Below are 20,957 nucleotides of genomic sequence, written 5' to 3'. Positions count from 1 at the left end.
AAGATGGAGAGCAGTACCAAATAACCTTGACTTTGCATCACCACTGTATTGTGTTTATGTAGTTGCATATTTACATATCCCAAAAAACATTGCCAAGATCTGCATATACCTTGACACGTGTTTCTCAAAAAATTACATCTCATTAAACGATCTAAAAATAGGTTAAGTTGTGCTAGAAAATAAAAGAAAATGTTTGGCAACAAAGATTGAGTTGCTGATAATACTCTACATGTTAATTAATTGATTTTAAATAATTTTTTTAAGAAAGATTGAGTTGCTGAGTAGTGCAAACCTATAGTCACTTCACGAGCTTCTTTTTTTTTTAATTTTTTCAATTTATTTATTTTCAGAAAAACAGTATTCATTATTTTTTCACCACACCCAGTGCTCCATGCAATCCGTGCCCTCTATAATACCCACAACCTGGTACCCTAATCTCTCACCCCCCCCCACCCCCCCCAACCCCCGCCACTTCAAACCCCTCAGATTGTTTTTCAGAGTCCATAGTCTCTTGACTTCACAGAGACTTCTGTTTTGCCTTCAGGGCAATGATTGTATTGACCGATCTCAGGGGTCACAGAAAAGAATTGCACCCAGCGTTGAGGTTAAAGATGTTGAATTTACGTTTTTAGACATTAAATGTTTAAGCATATATTTCATATGCTTCTATTTTATATAGAAGCATATGCTTTTGTGGAGCACCAAAGCATTATAATTAAAGGCCCTTTAATTGGAATAACCAAAAACAGAGAAATTAGCTCTGAGCACCGCACTTTCATTTTAGATAAAGTAATTGGAAAAATCCTACTAATAGTTAGATATTTATTGTATTTATATAACATTTCATGTTTTCATACACATCATAAACACTGTTATAAATTATGCACCAGTTTCCTTTTTAGAAGCTGAAATTGTATTTCTAATTATTTACAAAATGCTATGAGACATTTGGGAAAAATGATACTACTACCGATAAGCACTCAATTAGCCTGATTTTCTGACCTGCACTTTGGAGGCTGAGCTGTTCCATACTTCAGAGGATTTTCTTTTCTACACACACACACACACACAAAAACTGGGTTGATATAAATATTAATGGCAGTATTGATTCACTTTTGAAAAATTTATATTTGATTCAAAATGGAAAATAAAGTATAGGAATGACCTTAATGTTCTGAGTCACTTCTGGTAAAAAGAATGATGTATATTACTATTTTAAATATCCCAAGATAGGTTTTATAGAAGAAAGCATCTTGAACAAATGGTTTGAGTCTTGCACATCTATTCTGTGCACCTGGGGAGCTCCGACACATAATCATATGTTGCTGGCAGGTCGGAGAGACTGGTATTCATAGCTGGGTTGAAAGGAAGTAATTCCAATTTTTTTTTTTTTTTTTTTTTTTTTTTGCAATCTGTTACCTCTACCTCTCTCTTTGGGGTTTTCTGCTCTGCTAAAGTTGTACATTCTAATGACCCAGAATGATGATGCCCTTTTAATGAGTGGTGCCTGCTTCAATCAAGGTAAAAAAAAGAAAAGAAAAGAAAGAAGGAAAGAAAGAAAGAAAGAAGAAATTGGGAAGAATGAAACCAGAATCTCATTCACAGATTTGATGAAGACAAAGAGCTTCATTGTCCGTTTACAGAAGGGAAAGAATTTTGTATAGTCAACAGTAAGGTAGGGAAGAGAAGGGAACCAAGGAAGCAAACTAGATGAAGTCTTTCCATTGTGTGGCCAAATGACCTGACACACGACCTCTTTGCAGACACTGACTTGCTTCTAATGATGTAAATAATTCCCTCCAGCTTCCCAAGGAATAATGCAGTTCTTTCCACGCCTCTTAAAATCAGGGTAATTAATCAGAAGACTCAAATCGCAGTCCAAATTAGCTCTCTGCTTAGTTACTAGTCAGGTTTCCTTTACCTTACCTGGCCTTCTTGTCAAGCACTCATCTCAGATGAGGGTTTTTTTTTTTAAGATTTTTAATTATTTATTTGACAGATCACAAGTAGGCAGAGAGGCAGGCAGAGAGAGAGAGGAGGAAGCAGGCTCCCCACTGAACAGAGTCCGATGCGGGGCTCGATCCCAGGACCCTGGGATCATGACCCCAGCCGAAGGCAGAGGCTTAACCCACTGAGCTACCCAGGTGCCCCTCAGATGAGGTTCTTAAAGCTTGGATTTTGCATTTCTTTTGGTTGACAGAGTTCCTGGTCTCCGTCAGTCCTGGCCCTAGTTTTGCTCTGTAAGGTGCAAGGCTCTGGTGACGCACTTATACCCCACACGCTATTTGACTTCAGCCTCTACCCTCTGGTTGGCTTCCCTGGTCCAGGAAACTAGCAGCTGGAAGGGACCCCAGCCGGCTCTATGGCACAAGTTATGGCAATCCCTAACATATCTGCAAATCCACACTTAAAGAAAGAAAGAAAATTACTTAGAAAGAAAATTATAATCCTCAAAATGCCACCCTAGCTCTTTCATCGGGGCTGCGGATATGCCATCCAGACTCAGGAAGACCTGGAATCATTGGGGCCATGAGAACCAGGGGAGCCACGGGAGCCACGGGAGCCACAGCCACTGCCCCATGGGCAAGCTCCGGAAGCACCCAGGAGGCTAGGGGGATGTTGGCGGCAAGCGTCACCCAGGATCAGCTTCCGCAAATATCACCCAGGCTCCTCTGGCAAAGCTGGTCTGAGGTATCAAGACCATGTAAAGAGGAATGGGAGCTTCTGCCCTACCGTCAACCTTGATAAACTGTGGACCTTGGTCAGGGAGCAGACACGGGGAAATGCTGCCAAAACCACGACGGGGGCAGCTCCTATCACTGATGTGGTGCAATCAGGCTACTACAAAGTTTTGGGGAAGGGAAAGCTTCCCAAACAGCCTGTCATCGTGAAGGCCAAATTCTTCAGTAGACACGCTGAGAAAATACAGGGTCCGGGGGAGGAGTGGGGCCTGTGTCCTGGTAGCTTGAAGCTGAGTCAAGGTTGGCAGTTGGGCTGATGTTTAATGAACAGTTCCTGTGCTTTATTTCTTGGGATAAAGTAGCGAACATTGCCTGTAATTCTCTCCTCCCCGTTCCCGTACCCCACTCCGCTCCTGTATTACAAGCCAAATGACCTTGTGTAAAAGTTTACTTACTCTGGGGGCGCCTGGGTGGCTCAGTGGGTTAAGCCGCTGCCTTCGGCTTAGGTCGTGATCCCAGGGTCCTGGGATCGAGTCCCGCATCGGGCTCTCCACTGAGTGGAGAGCCTGCTTCCCCCCTCTCTCTCTCTCTCTGCCTGCCTCTCTGCCTACTTGTGATCTCTCTCTGTCAAATAAATAAATAAAATCTTTAAAAAAAAAAAAGTTTACTTACTCTGTACGCCTTAGCTTTCTCATCTGAAAATGGGGATAATAGTATGTCCATTGGTGGAATAGTTACTAGTGTGAAATGAGGAAATATACATCAAGTTCTGAGTGCAAGTCCCGCCACATTGAAGAGCTCAGTAAGGGATCACTGTAGATTTGTCCTTTTTTCCCCCTTGGTACAATTTTGTCATTGTGATTATATTAAAATTTGAAAGCTGAAAAAGAAATGAGAGTAGAATATAACCATCTGCTTATTGCTTGGGATTAAAGATTGTGAAGACCTAAGATTGTAATGAGGGACGGGTGCTAATTTCTAAACATTTCCTATGTCCAGTTGCCAACCAACTCTTCTTTTTTTTTTCTTAAGATTTTATTCATTTACTTATTTGAGAGAGAAGGAGAGAATGAGCAGGAGGAGCAGAGGGAGAGGGACAAGCAGACTCCACACTGAGCGCAGAGCTGGACACAGGACTTGATCCCATGACCCTGAGATCACAATCTGAGCGGAAATCAAGAGTCAGAAGTTCAACCAACTAAGCCACCCAGGTGCCCCATGAATTAACTCTTACTTAAATATCCCTTTAAGAACACAAATTCATACAGATGCCAAATCCATATTGGAGGAAACACAGAAACCCAGACAGGGGTCTACTGGCAAACCAGCCCAATCTACTGAAATAAAGTTTTATTGGCATACCAGCATGCCCATTTATTTACTGGTTGTGGCTCCTTTTCTACTACAACAGCAGAATCCAGTAGTTCCAACAAAGACTGTAGGAACTGTATGCCAAAAAGTATTTACTATCTGGTCCTTTATAGATAATGAATGTTTATTGATACTTGAGCTACAATGTTCCTTAAGAGTTTGATCTCATTTCACATGATGTCCTTTCCGGAGGACTCCCACATATTTCAAACTTTTTTAAAAGCGTAGTTAAGTTTAGTTAATTATAGACCTATTCCATTCCATCCCCTAAATGAGATATATTTTCCTATAATGTTGCCCAGTGTGTGAACAGGAATGCTTCTCTGAATGGACAACTTGACATTCCGTTTACACCCTTGTCCAGGTGACCCTATGGCATTTATAAAGAAACAAACAGTGAAAGCGTTCTTGATTCTGAATTATCATAGATGTTTGCTGATTCAAAGTGAAACTTCTGTGACACTTTCTAAGGAACCTCTTGGTTATTTAGATCAGATCTTCTAACTGCAATTTGTTATGAAAATCTTGGCACAATTTAAATCTTTAAACCAATACAGTCACATAATTAAACTTTTCTAAAAATACCAAAAGAAATACATCATCTTTCACTGTCTGGGTTCTGACTCTGGCTTATTTGGTCGGCTTAAAATGTGTTTGCAACATTGAAATCTCTTTTGTGGTATATCGAAGCCCTTTGTCCTTCTTTCAATGACAGTGGCAAACAAGAGCTCACACTTGACCAGGACATCGAATCCTTTATATTCCAAAATACTTTTGATTTATGAGTGTAGCTTGTCTCTTGTAATACGGATCTATATAATAAGTGTTTTTTGCTCTCACACATCATATCCTCATTAATATGGTTTTCCTGGGTTGAAGCAGCTTAATTGTGTCAATTTCTTTTTTAATACTAGCTTTACTGAAACGTAATTCCAGTACCATTCAATTCTCCTGCTTAAACAGTACAGATCAATGGTTTTTAGTGTTATTTACAGAGTTGTACAACCATTATTGCAATCTATTTTAGAACATTTTCATGAACGCAAGAAGAAACCCCATTAGCAGTAACTCCCCCATTTTCCTCCATGGATATCTCTATGAATGTTCCCTTCTTGTACATTTCATATAAATGGAATCACATAAGTATGTGGTCTTTTGTAATTGGATTCTTTCATTTACCATGTTCTCAAAGTTCATCCATCTTGCAACACTGTCAATCTCTTTTCAAAGTCACATTTTGCATACTTAGTAGACACAGACTCAAATATTTATAGCATTTTTAAAAAAAGATTTTATATTTATTTGACAGACAGAGATCACAAGTAGGCAGAGAGGCAGGCAGAGAGAGAGGAGGAAGCAGGCTCCCCACTGAGCAGAGATCCTGATGTGGGGCTTGATCCCATGACCCTGAGATCATGACCTGAGCCAAAGGCAGAGGCTTTAACCCACTGAGCCACCCAGGTGCCCCTATTTATAGCATTTTAAAATCTGATTATATTCTCTCTCACACATTCACACACACAGACACACAACCACACAAACACATGTACACACGCACTCACACACAGAGACAGACACTCCTAAATTCACCAAAATCTAGCCTAACAGTTGAGAATCAAACAACCAAACATAATAGGCTGTTTCTTGAGGAGCCCGATTAGTGGTGTGGAAATCTATGGATATGAATTTTGAAATATGCTCTACAACTTATTCTGAAAGTCTGTAGTATATCTTTAACAGACCCTTCTCATAGGAAAACCTTCAGTATTTGAAATTATGTTCTGATGCAGGGTTAGGTTGAATATTTCATCCAAAAGAATGCTCTTATAACCCAGAGACGCAAAATAGTGAAGTCAAGATATGTACAGGAGCTAGTGTACCCACCTACCCTGCCCCGTAATTTACAGGCATGTTCATTTTTCCTCCAGAACTAAACTGTGACATGTGCTAATTAGTTATGTAAACTTCACAGGAGGGACTAACAGGGCAATATCTTAAACGACTGTCAAAATTGCTGTAACCAAAGTCAAGATCTGGGATGCCTGGGTGGCTCAGTGGGTTAAAGCCTCTGCCTTTGGCTCAGGTCATGATCTCAGGGTCCTGGAATCAAGCCCCGCATCAGGCTCTCCGCTCAGCAGGGAGTCTGATTTCCTTCCTTTGTCTTTGCCTGCCTCTCTGCCTACTTGTGATCTCTGTCTGTCAAATAAGTAAATAAAATCCTTTTTTTAAAAAAGGCAAGATCTTCTGTAATTTGCGATTTTGATCATTGTAAAACAAGATTCAGAAGTCTGTTCTGTCTCTAAAGGAAATATAACAAATATTTTATCTTTGAAGTGGATTAAATAGATGAGATGTCAAGCCACCCTTTTTCCTGATTTAGCTGACTGATTTTCCTGATTTAACTGATGTTATCACTGGATCTTTAAAACAGGCAAATTCAAAGCTTTTGTTTTGCAGATGGCGAAGTGGAAGCCTATAAAGGAAGCCCAATCCCAGAAACTCACCCAAAGCTGTCCTTTTGATTTCTCCTAGAAGTGGAATGCCTTTCATTTCCACTTAGACTTATCAAGTCTTACGCATCTTTTAAAACCAAACTCAAGTCCCATTGCACCAAAGATGCCTTTCGGACTGCTTCGGCCTAATCATTCCCATTTTCTCCAGAATTCCTACCGCATCGCTTGTATATTCTATCTTGCATTATTGTCTCAGTATTTCATCTACGTTGGTTTTGCTATTGATTTCTTTGACTATTAATTCCAGGTGTGTTGGACCATACTTTTTCTGTGTTGCTTATAATATTTAATTGACTTTTTAAAGATGTATTTATTTGAGCGGAGAGGGGCAGGGGGAGAGAGAAACTTAAGCAGACTCTGCACTGAGTGTGGAGTCCAAAGTGGGGCTGGGGATCCCAGGACCCTGAGATCATGACCTGAGCCAAAACCAAGAGTCAGATGCTTAACCGACTGCGTCACCCCGGCGCCCCATAAAATTTAATTCAATGCCAAGAACATAATAGGCATTTAAAAGAATATTGTCCATTAATGATATATTTGACAGGAAACCTGAGGGTAATAGTTTAATTCTGAGCATTTCCAAGGATGGATAGTGACCGTTATTGGGTCTACATAATAGAAGGTTAAAGTTGATCAAATATATCCTAATCCTAGTAAAGACATTTCATTTGACTTTTTTTGGTCTTTTGTTCTTCTTTTTAACAAGTGAAAATGTGTAAACACTCTTGGACATGTCACAATAATTTCTTTATGAAAATGTGCTTATAAGAAAATTGGAAGGTTTTGGGGCGCCTGGGTGGCTCAGTGGGTTAAGCCGCTGCCTTCGGCTCAGGTCATGGTCTCGGGGTCCCCGGATCGAGTCCAGCATCGGGCTGTCTGCTCAGCAGGGAGCCTGCTTCCTCCTCTCTCTCTCTGCCTCTCTGCCTACTTGTGATCTCTGTCTGTCAAATAAATAAATAAAACCTTAAAAAAAAAAAAGAAAATTGGAAGGTTTCAACAGACATTCAGATTGATAATTGATAGGAACTGCTGAGACTTGAGAAATATTTGAAAATGCCTATTCAAGGAATTAACATTCATGTGTTTTGAGTTGGAAACATGAAAACCACCTTCACTTAGTAAACAATGGAAATAACTTGCAATTATTATATTCTGGGTCAAAAAATTTTAAGAAGTTTACAGGTCTACCAAGCTCCACCTCCATGCCTAATATTTAAGGATAAGAGAAATCTTAAAAATCACACTTATTAAAGAAATTATATGTCACTATTCACTATGGATATTATCATATAAGCTATATATTTTTTCTTTTTTTATATAAGCTGTATTTTTAACCAGATATAACATGTTGAATAAAAAGAGGAATTAAGGATCAATCCAAGAACCTAAAATAACATGGAATTGAATTATCATACTAAAACATAAGATGAAAGCAAAATATATTGGTTCCTGGAAATGAACAGCTAAATTAAGAAGAAATTAATTAAAATAGATTGATACACAATTACACATTTAGACAGTGAGAAAACAATAATGAATCAGAAGAAATGTATTGAACTGATCGAGATTCTTGATTTCTTCTATCATATAATGGTTGTGTAGCAAAATCACATTTTAATGGGCTATAGAAAGAAGGCTTAAAAAAAAAGTGGGTAAAAGGGAAACAGAGAATTTACCCTAAGAAATTGTCAGGGAACAAACCCCAGAATATGTGCAAATAATAAATTGTGAACTGGACTGGTGAGAGCGTTGGGAAGATATACAGAAAGCAGAGCAAAGAAAAGGAAGGTATGCTTGTGGAAAGGAGGAAAGATACATTGGACAGAGAAAAAACCTAAGGGTGAGACCAGAGCCTCGTCTGATGTCGAAAAAAATACTGGAAAAAAAAACAGTTTTCAAAATTTTGGGTTATTGATTTGAAGCTATTTATTTTAAAGGCCTGTGGAATTAAAAATTGGAGATGGAAGGAAAGGGTGAAAACTTACAGGCTGTTGATTCACAGAATCTGCGAGATATATATATATATATATATATATATATATATATACACACACATACACTTTTTGTTTTGTTTTTTGTTTTACAAGAATAGAACCATAAAATTATCATTAGTTCAATAAACATTTACTGAACTGCTACAGGCCAGGCTGTTGTGCAAGGTGTTCTGAGATGAATTAGGGCCTCTGTCCTGACTAGAAGGAGATAGAAAGGATGCTGGAGGTCGTCTGCCACCAAATTTTTTTTACAAAGATAGAAAAATGACCAATTCAAGGTTTGTCTATGAATGATCCTGTGGGAGTTAAATTGATGCTGTGCAAGATCAGAAAGAAATGCAGTTTGAATAAATCTTCGAGTCTGAGGCTACTTTCTTAGAGAAAATGCTAATCTTTGAAGATATCTTTCAGATTTGGGGCAACACAAAGGTAGCTTAGTTACACCAAAATGCCTATTTTAATAATATTCATGAAAATGCAATTCTACCCAGATGCCCAGGTGGTTCAGCATCTGCCTTCCCCCAGGTCATGATCCTGGAGTCCCGGGATTGAGTTCCTCATCAGGGAGCAGGGAGTCTGCTTCTCCTTCTCCCTCTGTCATCTTCCGCTAGTGCTCTCTGGCTCTCTCTGTCAAATAAACAGATAAAACCTTTTAAAAAAATAAAATAAAACGCAGTTTGACCTGGATTATACTGCTGAGCTTGTTACCTAGAAATCTCAACTAGCATCCAAAGAGGTGCTTCCGTGTTTAAGGCACCTTTTTTTCTCTTGAGATCATGAGTAGGGCCCCGCTTGGACACCCTGAAGCTTTCAGACTATAGACCACTGCACTGCCATTAAAGTGATGTTTCTCAGCAACAAACTCTTGGCTGAAGTCTGACATCTGCAGCATTAGTGGTGAACAAAGACTTTTATTAACGTTTCGACGGAAGTTTCTCTGGTTGAGAAAGCAAAAAGAGGATATGCATAGGACTCTTAATATTTTGAGTTACTCTAAATTCCAAAACTTGAAAAATAAACTAAAGTAGAAAATTAAGTAAATGAGGCAAATATATCCATCCTCAAAAACGATGCTTCCCAAGTTCCTTCAGGAAATTGCTAAGTCTAAGTCTAAAAGCAGGTGGAAGTTTTCTGTGGTGACTCACAGACAAAAGTTAGGAGTACCAAGGGCACCTGGGTGGCTCAGTCAGTTAAGCGTCTGCCTCTGGCTCAGGTCATGATCTCAGGGTCCTAGGATCCAGCCCCGCATCGCATCGGGCTCTCTGCTCAGCAGGGAGCCTGCTTCTCTCTCTCTGCCTGCCTCTCTGCCTACTTGTGTTATTTCTGTCAAATAAATAAATAAAATCTTTTCTAAAAAAAAAAAAAAGTACCATGTTTACTGTGTCTAGAAATTCTGTGCAAAGAATTCCAGAAACCATAGCAAACCTCCGGACAATTATTGGGGGTCAGAAATCTCATTCTGGAGCCTATTGTCAATGTGTGTGGGTCAGGCTAACAGCAACATGTTGAAATATGTTTTTTTGCAGCGACCCCAACCTGACCTGGTATGAATTCTCTCGTAACAGAAATGTAATGTTTCTGAAAGCACTGTTGTCCTCTCATTTCTTTTTCACCTTCCTGTGCCTTTCATAAGTCCTTCTGGTTGGTTAATCATTAATAAATATTTAACGAGGCTTTTTTGCCAGTGCCAAATCCTTCTCCGCTTATCTAGCTTTTAGGTAGTCTATGGACTCCTCAACGCCTTCCCATTTAAGTCCCGGTACTCACTACAGGTTAATTTCTTTAAGGAAGTTCATAATAGCAGATCAAGTGGGGGTTTCTTTACAAGAGCATTCAATTTTTCAGGTCACTCTTAATTTAGCATTTTTCCCAAAATGCGTGGAAAATGGTATATATTTGAACCAATTTTAAATTTGTAAAAAAAAAAAAATCCAAGTACACATTTCTTGAACCAAATAGTTACGACTGGAAAGGGAAAGGCTTAGACTTTCTCTTGGACAGCTGTCCCACAAGCCAATCACTTGTCCTGACCCTGGAGAATCCCTCCAACTCTGGTCCTCCGAGCTGACCTGGAGTGAGCCAAAGGATTGGAATGCAGATACGCATGGGAAACCTCCCCGTGTATTAACGCAAGAAGCTAGCTGTGATATGGATGGAGGCAATCTCATGGGTAAAGAAGAAAAGGGACTCTGGGGAACAGAAAAGGTATTCTGGGAAGCAGGAGCATGTCTCCCAAGTTTTCTCTGGTGGAAGGAGATTGATGAGAAATTGACATCCATTTTCCAACGAATGGAACGCCGTTACTCCCACCATTCCTTCCCACCTCGACCTCTCAGCGTTTTCCGCATGGACAACCCTAACTGACAGATGATTTTGGTCAACAATTCACTTGGCACCAAACCAAAGACCCGAGAGCCCCGTCCTGCCCATATTCTGCTCCCTAGACCTCCGAAGGGAAAAGGGAAGATTGCTAAGGTTTCACACCTGGGCTGATCCACGCAGACGAAACTGCTAGTAAATGGTCCTTCTTGGCTGAGACTCTCTTTACCATTCCGGGGAGAAACTGTACCCTCGGATTTAAATAGGGGCTTGGTGACTTTCAAACGCCCATTCCCAACATTCTTACCTTTCCATTTATTCCACTTTGTTTTATTTTATTATTGCGTATGATTCTGAGCCAGGCACCGTGGACTTCTAATCTCGTACATTTTAGCCAGGGAGAGGGAGAAGCAGGAGCGAGGGACCGGTATTCGCTCCCTGCGGCAGAGTTAGAGCCCCCATCCCTCCAGGGTGCCTGTCGATTCCTCTCCGGGCTCCCCACCCAGTTGATGTGACAGGCTCGCGGCCCAATCCCCTTCCAGGTTCCCAGGCCGACTGTGAGCACCACCCGAGCCAATGGCGGCGGCCGAGGGGCGGAGGGAGGGAGCGCTGGCTTTAGAACCACTGCCGCAAAGATTCCAAGAGGCAGAAGTTGTCTGGGTGCGTCGGTCGGAGGCTGTCGGGCCAGATCCGGGACTCTGCGACTTTATGTAAGTGCTTTGTGGGCACGCCAGGGCACGACGGGAGCAGATTCCCGGGGCGTGGGCAGGCGTGGGTCCAGCGGAGAGCATCTCCGGGAACCTCAGCCGGAACGTGCCCCGCGCGGGGGGACGCGGAGAGGAGGCTGCAGAAATTTCGGTCCTGGCACCTTCGGCGCTAAAGCGGGTCGTTGGCATCCAGGATGGGTGGGAGTGACAATGTCCCCAGGACCACCCGCCGCAAACACGTTTTCTGCTCTTAACCACCGGGATGGTGCTTTCTCGCTAGTTGCTCGTAACTTGTTGCTTACCTGAGGCTGCAGTCCTTGACGCCTACCCTAGTCCTCCCCTTTCGTGGCGGCGGCCCCGAAGTGGAAACCGAGCGCCTAACTTCCCTGTGTCGTCCTTCCTCAGCTACTGCTACCCTCCCCTTAGCCCCCCGCCCTCTCCCGCCCCGGACTCAGGAAATCCCGGAGCCGGCAGCCTGCGACGCCTCCGGCCCCCGCTCGCCCGCCTCGGGTGACCTCTCGGGCACACGCCAGTTCCGGGGCTCTGAGCCGCTGCCTTGGCCCAGGGAAGGAGCCGGGCGGGCTCCGGCTGCCGGCCTCCCGCTTGCTTCCCTGGCCATTAGCGAGAGCGCAGCGATTGCACCGCGTCTCCCTATGAGTAAGCACTTTTTTCCCTTTCAGTAGCACAAGATCTCCGGGCCACTGGGGCAGAACCTCTCGGTTCCCCATATCCCTGGACCCCTCTGTCCACTCCCTGCTCGGCTCCTTTGGCTCTGCAGCTCCGAGCGCGCGGTCGGGGCTGTGGCAGCCCGGGACCTCTTGGGGCTCCCGGATACCAGGGCGGCAGGGGCGGTGGGAGGGGGGGTGATCTCTCCTGCCCCCGCCCCCCAGCTGCACTTGCCGCTGTTTACTTTCCTCCACCCGCAGTACTTAAGCGCTCCAATAAGAGGCGGGGGGACGCTGACCACCCCCGCCCTGGCTTCCTTCCAGTCCCAAAGTTGCCGCCGCCGCCGCTACTGCTGGTAGCGCGCTGGCGGCTCCACCGGCCCGGCTCCAGGACTGCAGAGGATCCCAGGCTGGGAGGTGGAGTGGGGTTAATGCTATCTGACATTTGCCCGACGCGCTCGCGGCTTCTTGCTCCCCGCCGGATATGCACACCATCCCCAGGGGTGCAGATTGGGCTTAGAACTAACTCTTGGAGAGCCTCGCCATTTAGGATCCGATGGAGGGGATGCTGGGGGTGCCCGACCTGTTAGGAGGGAAGGGGTGGGATGGGGAAGAGAGCCGGGCTAGCCCCACAGCAGGTAGAAAACGTGAAGTGAAACGGCAAGCTCCTGAGAAGTAAGCACTCGGGCCAGTTTAATGATGTCACAATGTGTTTGGGAGCCTCAACTGGATCCTGGAGATGTGGTTTCCAGTGAATTCCAGCGAAGTGGCCTAAGTCCCACACTTGCTGATTGGCATCACGTGCCCCAAGTCTCTGATGCCCCTAGGGTAATGTTCACATGACTTCTTTTGCCTTGAAAACTGGAATGTAATGGCTGAAGCCCATTTTCCAAAAACTACCACAATAAAAGAAAAAAAGAAAAAGAGAGGGAGAGTGTGAACTAGCCTCTACTCCAGGGAATCTACTTGGACTTGTAGAAAGGGAACAGAAAGGGAATTTGGTGCTCTGATTTTATCCAAAAAAACCCGGGAGCTGTTTTTAAAATAAGGGCTTGAAATCTGTTTGTGCCGGACATATATCTCCCTGATAGCTTTCCAAAATTTAAGAAATATCTTACTAATTATTTTCTGGGAAAATCGACCTTTAATTCACACACACTTCATCCCTAGATGATAGTTTTGAAGCCATAGTCCAAGAGATAGTGTTAAAATAATTAGAATTTACCCATATTCCTGGTTCTGGCCTATATTCTAACTGAACTGTTCTCTTTATTAGGCATCTACTTGAAGGTGGTGGATCATTTCTTGACTAAAATTAACCACCGGTTATTTGTGGTTTGCAATTAATTGGATCAGAAATGAGGCACAAGAACAGTGGATTCTAAATCTGACCAATCGAACTAGTTGGGTTTTGCCTGTCAATATCTTGATGGAATAATGAGAGGCCCCCGAAACAGCTCTGGTGATGACCAGGACCGGCCCATGTGGCCCAAGTTAAGATTGCTGTTGGAAAAAGGTGGCAGTTCTGGTATTCAGATTATATTTTGCAGAGTATAGAAATGGGCAGAGGAGTCTCTGAGGTCAGAAGTTTAAAAGCTTTACTTATTTACAAAAATGGATGCAGTTGATACATATTCAGCCTTGAAACTAGGGCAGCTATAAAGGAAACGGGGAACATTTAAAAAAAAACGGGGAACATTTAAGAGATGTTGGTTTTGTATGCATTAGGCAAAACAAAACAAAACAAAAACAAAAAAACCCTCTGTCTACTGCCGCAGCCTGCAGCCTGCAGCCTCGGAATGACTTGAGCGCTCCATTTTTGTGCTGGGCTGGGGTTTCTGAGCCTAACTACTAGAACTCCTTGAAAGCATAGAGTTCTGACCTCAAGGCTAGCCTTGTGGCACAGATTTGCTCAAAGTGGAATTAAGCAGCACCTGAGTTATTGAGATTAACTACACTGGTAGATAGAACCCCCTAGTGGAAGTGAGGTGATCATAGAATTTTAGATTGAAGTCCTAATACATATTGTAACCTCAAGAGAGAATACAGCTAACCATCAAATGAGGTTAAAGTGGTAGGGAGATAAGCTCTTTTTGAAATATTATTAACTCATGTCAAAACAGGATCATCACTAAGCTCTTAGTCTGTGGAACATTTTCTTGTCTTCCAATGTCCACTCATTTAAAACCACTGACTTTGTTACTGACTTAATGGGGGGGTATCATTTAATGAACTTGGGTTTTTATTAAGATTAGGGGGTTGTGAGTCTAATTCTTAATCTCTACTGTTAGATCTAGCAATTTATCAACCTCTCTCTTTATCCGGGGTGGGGAGCCAAGCAAATTATGCTCTGCCTTGACGTAGTACAGACAATCAACACTGAAGTCCAGGGTCTCCAGTCTGATGCCATCATTTAGATTGCATTGCTAAAAATGTCTGGGCTTATGACATTTGGGGTAGATGGTTAATTATAACTGGTGAGTAATATTTTGGTTGAGATTACATCTCTTCTACAAATGGTTACATGCACATTAGACTTGACTATTTATACTGGCAGAATGTCAGTATCCAAGGCACTATCAGAAACCAATTGAAATTTTGCCCCTAGGCAAACCACATGACTGTTGCTGAAAAGAAGGGGTAGGTTGGCCATGTTGCCTGAGAACTAAAGTGATTCTTTCTGGTGAAACTGACAGGGAAAAAAAGGAAGAAAGTCCACTTTCCATTATTCCATGTTCTGTTTTAGACATCATTTCTGCTTGCCTTTCCAAGAAATAGACTGACGTGATAGTCTTACCACATATGATCAACTCCGGAATCTGCTGTTGCGTATTGTGAGCACCATCTAGGCACCATGTGAATGCTAAACTCTTCTTGCTGTTCAGCACAGATTCCAAAAGTAGCTGGCATAAAACTGAAACTAAGTGTCTATCGGTATGTGACAACTCGGGTGTCTGTTTTTAAAATCATTTCATATTTGCTCATGTGATAATTTTTCTGTTGGTTAAAAGTAATGCAGAGAGGGAAGAATTTGAGGTGTGAAACTAATAAAACACAGTTTGAACGAAAACAGCTAGATCGTGGTTTGAGTCCATGTAATTTCTCTAGAGAGTGATCTACTATATATATATATATATATATATATATGTTCATTTAGTGTGTTGGGAGGTTTCAGAAGCTTTTTAGATACATTACACAGTTGAAAGTTTTTTTTTTAAGATTTTATTTATTTATTTGATTGAGGGAGAACAAGTGGGTGGAGGGGCAGAGGGAGAGGGAGAAGCAGACTCCCCACTGAGCAGGGAGCCCAAGGTGGGGCTCTGGGGCTCATTCCCAGGCCCCCAGGATCATGAACTGAGCTGAAGGCAGACCAACTGAACCACCCAGGAGCTCCCTGGAAGCTGTTTTAGATACCAATGGTCAGGACTGGCTGTTTTTAGTTATGGTACAACTTTGGTTACAGTTATGGCTTAGAAATATAAAATACTATCTAATCATGAAATGTCAGTCTCAGAAGATCCTAATTTTGGGGGCCAACTCACTGTAGTTATGAAGGTAAGACACTGTCAAATTCAATATGTTTAGTAATATCTAATTTGCCTTAATCTTAGCACTTGAAAGACAAATGTTAGTATAAAATGTTTTAGGGATGAAAAAACATTCTTTTAAGTGAAAATTGAAATACTAAGGGAAAACCATATTGGCCTTGCTTTCAGAAGAACTAAGTTTTAGACAAGGCTATGCTACTGACTTATAGTTCGACCTAGAGAAAGTCACTTAAAATTATTATACTGATAACTAACATCGAGTACATTATGCATCTTGTCATTCGTACAAGTGAGAGCATGGCTCAGGGTTTTTGGTTTGCTGGGATTTTTGTTTCCCCCAGTAGTCATAGTCTGGCTTATTTCAGTTAATATTAGTTGATTTTTTCAAATTTTAACGCACCTGTGTAGAACCAAGCTAACTACTTTGTTAGCAAATTGGTAGCCGTGCAGGATATGATCACCAGTGGCCTATTCCATGACTCATGTTAGTTCTTTAAAATATAGAGGTACCATGAACATCACTCCTTAGCGAGGACTTTGGTGCATTAAACCTACCGATTTTGTGTTACAAGAAAGCTTAATTTTTCTTAACGGTCTAGAAGTTGTTTGAGGGTAAGGAGGGAGTGTCGTTTATTGGAAAAGGCATCAAATGTGGAATCCGAGGGCTTGGCGTCCTCTGCAGTTTGGGCATATAGGCCATCGTCGGTAAATCACACAAGTTCTCCTGTGTCCGTGTTTGGATTTTGCTTTATCAAGCCATCTGTTTCCAAACTGTATATGTCACAGCCATGCTGAAAGGATAAGTAAGCTGTGGCTCTTAGCAGACAGGTGCTATATAAACTCAAAGTACTGTCGTAGTCTGTCATTGACACACTAAAACTTTAACAGGAGCTTGCAGAAATGGCACAGTCCTCATCACTTAAGTCTCCCCCCCATTTGTACTCGCCTGTAGAGATTCTCCAGCTATCCACGTTTACAAGCAAAGGAGAAATAAAGCCAGGCATAATCTATTTCTGGCTGATAACAAGAATAAAAGCCTATATGTAATGATTGCTTATTTTTTCCCCCTCAAATGTTGTGCCAGATAGCCTGTGAAGGCCATTCCTGTGATGGGCTTTGTTTTTTATTTTTCCTCCTCCTGAAGTAACTACTGAACAGTATTTTAGTGTTTTTTGGTAATCTTACAGAATCCGTTGGCTTATCCTACTTCATTCTTAGTTTTGTGTCTGCCCATAATGGGAGGTCTTGTGTAAAACTCACAAAAAAGCAAGTGCTTCTCCTTATAATTGCCCTTTAAAGATGTGCTGGTTTGGAAAAGCTCCTAATGGAGGAGATAATCTGTATATTTAACTGGTATGCCCTCATTAACACAGAAAAGATGAAAAGTTAATGTAGATCTGCATTTGAGAAGCCTATTGGATAGCTGGCTGCCAGAGGGGTCCTTTTCAGCTCCCACCCTTAAAACTGTTAACCTTGGATTAATTTCCAGTGTTTATTGTCATCTGGCCAATTCTATGATGGTTCATTAACTCTGTCATTCTTTGAGTTACCATGCCTTTTTATCTCGTTGGTTAAAATTATGTTCTTATTTATTAAATTCCAGTATAGTTAACATAGAGTGTTCTATTAGTTTCAGCTGTACAATATAGTGATTCAATACTTCTATACATTATTCAGGGCTCATCACCATTAAATGTACTCTTTTTTTTAAGGATTTTATTTTTTTTATTTGCCAGAGAGAGAGAGAAAGTGCAAGCAGGGGGAAGGGCAGAGGGAGAGGGACTCAATCCTAACACCCTGCGATCATGACCTGAGCCAGAGGCAGACGCTCAACCAACTGAGCCACTCAGGCGTCCCCATAAATGTACTCTTAATCCCCTTCACCTGTTTTCCCCATCCCTCCTCTGGCGACCACCAGTTTGTTGTCCACATTTAAGAGACTTCTCTTTCATTTCTCTTTTTTCCTTTGTTCCTTTTGTTTCTTAAATTCCACACATGAGTGAAGTCATATGGTATTTGATAGTATTTGTGAAGATATCATTGGTAAAGTGATAGTGCTGAATTGAAATAAGCAGAAACATCTGAGTGAAAGAACTTTTGAAATAACTTGGTATCATGTGACTAGTTCTGAAGAGTGGGTTCCTTTTGCTCATAGAAGTCAATTTCTTTTATAAAGTCTGAGCTCTTCTTTCTGCTGTCTTTGGTTTAAAAGATTCAGTAGCAAGTTATTTTTTGTAATCTTGTAGCGCTTTTTTTGAAAAGCGAACTCTGATTCTTTTAAGCTGCTTGTAGATATGTAATTTTTATATAATATATATAGTTTTCCTCTTCAATAAAATAAAATTTGTGAGGTCAGTATGATAGTTTTGAATATTTATTATATACTCTAATTACATAGTGTTGCACTCAGATTGACATTCTGCTGTTGACACTGAGTAATACATTATCTTTCATAGATTAATGTAATCTGTAGGCTTTTTCTCTGTATTTCTTAATCAGCTTGTGTACTTCCAGTTTTGTCATTTCTTATCATTCTTTTTGACATTTGGGAGCTTGTATTTCAGGTCAGAGAGAATTACCATGATAGACTGCATAGTGTTTTCTAGAGTAAACATGATGGGAAATTCTACAATGGTCAATATTTAGTTAAAATATTGGTCAAAATTTAGTTAATCTACTAGAGAAGTATCTTAAGTAGCACACAACCTACATATTTGGTGTCTGATCCTAAGTCAAAGTGTTCCAGCATTTTTTTTCCTAGAAAAAAAAAGGAAACTGGAATATATTTATAGGTATAAGCCAAAGATGGGAAACTTCCCTAACCAGAGATTTGTGTAAAGAGGATGGTATGTCAAATCAAGTACCTTTTGAGTTAAAAAATACAAAATCATTGTAAACATTTTAGAGGAAAATATAAAAGATTTATAACGAAGAAAATTAAAATTATTCATAATTGTACCACCTGCTCATATTTTTTAATCTATTTCCAGTGTAAAAGTTACATATTCTAAAAGTTGGAACCATACAGTTTGTATTCCATTCTTTTCACTTACTACTACATGTTTTCATGTAATCAAAAATTTTTTTAAAGATTTTATTTATTTGAGAGAGTGCACATGTGCTGGGGGAGGGGCAAAGAGAGAGAGAGAAGCAGACTCCATGCTGAGCATGGAGCTGGGAGGGGAGGCTGGATCCCAGGACCCCAAGATCACGATTTGAGCAGAAGTCAGATGCTTAATGAACTGAGCCACCCACGTACTCCTGTAATCAAATTTTTTTTAAAGATTTAATTTATTTAGGGGCGCCTGGGTGGCTCAGTGGGTTAAGCCGCTGCCTTTGGCTCAGGTCATGATCTCAGGGTCCTGGGATGAGGCCCGCATGGGGCTCTCTGCTCGGCGGGGAGCCTGCTCCCTTCTCTCTCTCTGCCTGCCTCTCTGCCGGCTTGTGATCTCTCTCTGTCAAATAAATAAATTAAATCTTTAAAAAAATAAAAAAGATTTAATTTATTTATTTGACACAGAGAGAGCAAGAGAGGGAACACAAACAGGGGGAGTGGGAGAAGGAGAAGCAGGCTTCCCACTGAGGAGGGAGGGAGCCCAATGTGGGGCTCGATCCCAGGACCCCGGGATCATGACCTGAGCCGAAGGCAGACACTTAACCGGACACTTAACGACTGACCCACCTAGGTCCCTTAGTAATCAAATATTTCTGAAAAATTTTAAAATTACTATATGATATTCCATATAATGGGTATTTAATAACTTCTTTCACTAATTCTAGGTTGTTGCAAGTTTATATTGTTTCCGTATCTTATAGATAATGCTTCGGTGAATATCCTTGCAAAAACCATTTTGCAACTCTGATTAGTTCTTTGAGATAAAGAATAGAAGAGAAATTGCAAGGTTTTTGTTTTTAAAGATGAAGTTCTTTGACAATCTCTGAAATTTAAACATGGGCTTAAGCAAAAATAGGCCTTGATTTCAAACAGTGGTATTCCCAAAAAAAAAAAAAAAAAAAAGACTGCTCTTTATATAGTGTATGGTATTTGACTCTAAACTGAAGCTAGTTTAGGTAAAGTATATGTCTTGGAAATATTTTGGTTTCCTCTGATCTACTTAACAGGTGCAAAGCAGGATAAAGGAGAATCCTGTGGGGTATACAATCATAGGAAGTCTATTTTTTTCAAACGGAACTGTTAATGGGGGAAGGGAGGCAGGTTTTGTTTTTAACTTGTCTTTAGATTTTAGGTTGCTTTAAAACTCAGTTCAAGTATACAGGGCTTATTTGTGACCATAAACCTTCAGTATCCTAAAGGAACTTTCAGTCCTGGAGTTGGTTAAATGAATGTGTTTCTTGATAGGTTTTTTTCCGTCTCGCCCAAGACAGAGGGTTATAAAAGAAATCAACATTAAATTACCTTAAATTACCTTGACATCAGTCAATAAATTCGAAGTTTTATATTTCATTCACATTGCCTAAATAAGCAGAGATCCAACAGTGGTAGAAACTCTGATACTCCCACTTATTTTGTGCCTAAGTCCGGTGTATGGTGACTCATCAAATTGCAGACACTTAACAAATATTTTGTAGATTTGAATGGCTTGTTGTACACTGCATGTCCCTCTCAAAACTCAACCCATGCTGTTTCACAGACCCTTCCCTGATATTTCTCTCCTTCCACTAGGTCACCAGTCTCTATAAAGTCCATGTTGGTCTGGGTATAGCATGATGACCCGGAAGTGATATAGAAAATTTGTCTGACCTGTTTCAGCTCAGGTCATCTCTGGGTCCTTAGATTGAGCCCCACATTGTTGGGCTCCACACTCAGAGGGGAGTCTGCCTGAGACCCTCTCCCTTCCCCTCCCCCCACTCATGCACACACACTTTCTCTCAAGTAAATAAATCTTTAAAAAGGAAAATTTGTCTGACCCGAAACTCATTCCTACCACCTTCTTTTTTTTTTCTTTTCAGCATGATCGTCTACAATTATGCTTTATTGTCAGAATGGATTTTAGCATAAAATATGGGTTCCAAAGGCTTTGCTGTTTACCATCTCTGTGACATTAGGGAAGTTCTGAAACTTTTCTAAACCTCAGTTTCACCATCTCTCAAATGGAGCTAATACCACTTGTTTTCAGTGTTGTCCTTCAAATCAAATG

The 20,957-nt window shown here is 41.2% G+C and overlaps 1 protein-coding gene across 1 annotated transcript in view; it reads left to right on the top strand.

Annotated features, from left to right (window-relative positions):
* The first annotated feature begins 11,490 nt into the window (after positions 1–11,490).
* PLS3 (plastin 3) overlaps positions 11,491–20,957 on the top strand; it is an 84,741-nt gene continuing 75,274 nt past the window's right edge. Inside the window, exon 1 of the mRNA XM_044234473.1 lies at positions 11,491–11,588. The gene's annotated coding sequence lies outside the window, so the exon portion shown is untranslated. The remainder of the gene's footprint in view (positions 11,589–20,957) is intronic.

The sequence above is a fragment of the Neovison vison genome, chromosome X (genome assembly GCF_020171115.1).
Source record: "Neovison vison isolate M4711 chromosome X, ASM_NN_V1, whole genome shotgun sequence".
Taxonomy (NCBI): Eukaryota; Metazoa; Chordata; class Mammalia; order Carnivora; family Mustelidae; genus Neogale; species Neogale vison.
Note: the sequence above shows the minus strand (reverse complement) of the source record. Positions and strands in the feature narration are given on the sequence as shown.